Below are 2,478 nucleotides of genomic sequence, written 5' to 3'. Positions count from 1 at the left end.
AAGGGATCTGTTACCCAGGTGAGATGTCTATTTCCATATGGCTTAGCTCATATTAACCTATAGATGAGTTGTGAGAGGGAACCTTATGTAGAGATCTCTATAATCTTGCCAACCCTCTTCCGGGGAGAACAAAAGAGATTATGAAATGGGCCACTCTATTTTTCTGAAAGGGGTACCAGGCCAGAATGACTTTTTCTTAATATTAAAAGCAAGAAATCTAATACCTTTTCAGGTCAAGATTAATTAAACGGTAAGTATGACCCAATTATACCAGCGGGCTTTGATGAATTCCCACTAAGTGATAGTTACACGAAACATATTCTATGATCCAGGAACTCAGCTAAGCACTAGGGATAAGAATAAAAGAAAACTTCCTACACTCAAGGAGCTTGCGTTCTAATGGAGGAACAAAACACATGAAGGATTACTGAAAGGGGGACAGGCACAGGGGCAGCGGCCTGGTGAAGGAATGGAAGGGAAAGGGCATGGGCCCTGGAAAGCTAAGGCAAAAACTCATCTATCCAAGTTGATGAGCCCAGGGCGAGGCCAAGGCACTGGTGGGAGATGATGATCGTGGCCCGAAAGCAGAAGCATGGCTTAGAGAAAGCTAAAAAGTAGTGCCTTACTAGAACACGCAGTAAATTGTTTTATTAATAAATAATAAACGTTAATACATATTTGTGAGTTCGTAAGTTGGATTTCCTGTTGCTTAGTCAATTACTTGTGTCTGAAACTTTGTGGCCCCTTTTGGGATTTTCTTGGCAAAGATCCTGGAGTGGTTTGCCGTTTCCTTCTCTAACCCATTTTACAGATGAGAAAACTGAGGCAAAGAGGATGGAGAAACTTGTTCAGGATCACATAATTAGTAAGTGTCTGATGCCAGATTTTCACTAGATTTTCCTGACCATGGGTCAGTCACTCTATCTACTGAGCCACCTGGCTACCCTGAAAATGTGAATATGTACCTCATAAATACTGGAACAGTACTACTTCTCTAAGGAAGTTTGCCATTCCTCATATGTGAGGGAAGTACGATACGGAATTTTATTAGGAAGTCCTTAATTTAGAAAATTCAAATTCCCATTGGTTTCTCTCCAGCTTACCTCAGATCTGATGGAAAAGCTCTCCAAGACACCCAAGGAATGAGTCCTCATAAAGAAGACCTAGAGATTGTCTACTTGACCTGCTTTTCTTTGGAGTCCTGGGAAACATGTTCCTTCTTTACCTACATAGTCTAAAGTTCATCACTGCTCATAGAAAAAGACCCATTAACCTGATAATACTCAACCTGGCCTTAGCTCACAACCTGATGATTATTTTTTCACAGGAGTCCCCATAATAATAAAAGTATGGGTGTGGAAATCTCTCCTGGATGACATGATTGGTACAATCTTAACTTACTCAATAAAAGTGACCCGGGGCATTTCCCTTTCCAGTACCAGCCTCCTGAGTGTCTTCCAGGTTGTTACCATGAGTCCAAATACACAGATGTCAGCAGAGATCAAAATTAGGGCTTCAAAATATGTTCTTCCTTGCTCTTTTCTCTTTTGGATTTTCGATGTTCTGATACATGTCATAGTGGCAATGAACATAACTGATCCAAGGAACAGCAGTAATGAAAGATGGAGGAATGGGCACAGCTCTTTCAACTGGCATGACAAAAATACCATAAAAATTCTAATAAGGAAATCAGTTCTTGATACTCTGTTTATGGGTCTCATGATCTGCTCGAGCGGCTATATGATGTCAGTCAGCTATAGACACAAAGAGCTAGTCCAACGTATTCACAGCCTGAGCCTGTCACCCAGAGCCTGACATGAGACCAGAGCCACCAAAGCCATCCTGATGCTGGTAGGCAGCTTTGTTTCCTTCCACTCAGCCAGTTCCCTTTTGTCATATATATGGCTGCTTCTAATGCAAGTAGGCACTGGAGGCTGCATTTCACTATTCTCTATCCCTGTTTTATCCAGTTTTGGTCTTCATTGACACTCAAATAACTTGGTCTTTGGGTGATTTTTTTTTTTAGCTTTAAAAAGCTTCTGCCAGGAAGAATACTAGACCTCAAGTCAGGAAGACTCATCTTCCCCAAGTTCATATCTGGCCTCTCACATTTAGTAACTATGTGACCCTGGGCAAATTATTTAACCCTTTTTGCCTCACTTTCCTCATCTGTAAAATGAGCTGGAGAAGAAAAACACAAACCACCCTAGTATCTTTGCTAAGAAAACCCCCACATAGGGTCGGAAGAGTCAGACAACAATGAATGGCTAAACAACAACACAGAGAGAAATCCCACTCAGGGTCACATACCCCAGTGAGATCAATGACCAAAAAAAGGCCCACATACATCCCAATATTTATGTCAGCATTTAAGTAAAAGCAAAGAACCTGGAACAAAGGTGATGCCCATCACCTGGAGAAGGCCTAAGAACAGACAGCATAATACTGCAATGAGATAAAGACAGAGTAGAATGTAAA

At 41.3% G+C, this 2,478-nt stretch overlaps 1 pseudogene; it reads left to right on the top strand.

Annotated features, from left to right (window-relative positions):
* Positions 1-1,142: 1,142 nt before the first annotated feature.
* LOC110223971 (vomeronasal type-1 receptor 1-like) lies at positions 1,143-2,026 on the top strand (annotated as a pseudogene).
* Positions 2,027-2,478: the final 452 nt, after the last annotated feature.

Source organism: Phascolarctos cinereus, unplaced genomic scaffold (assembly GCF_003287225.1).
Source record: "Phascolarctos cinereus isolate Bilbo 61053 unplaced genomic scaffold, phaCin_HiC Scaffold_9;HRSCAF=440, whole genome shotgun sequence".
NCBI classification, from domain to species: Eukaryota; Metazoa; Chordata; class Mammalia; order Diprotodontia; family Phascolarctidae; genus Phascolarctos; species Phascolarctos cinereus.
Note: the sequence above shows the minus strand (reverse complement) of the source record. Positions and strands in the feature narration are given on the sequence as shown.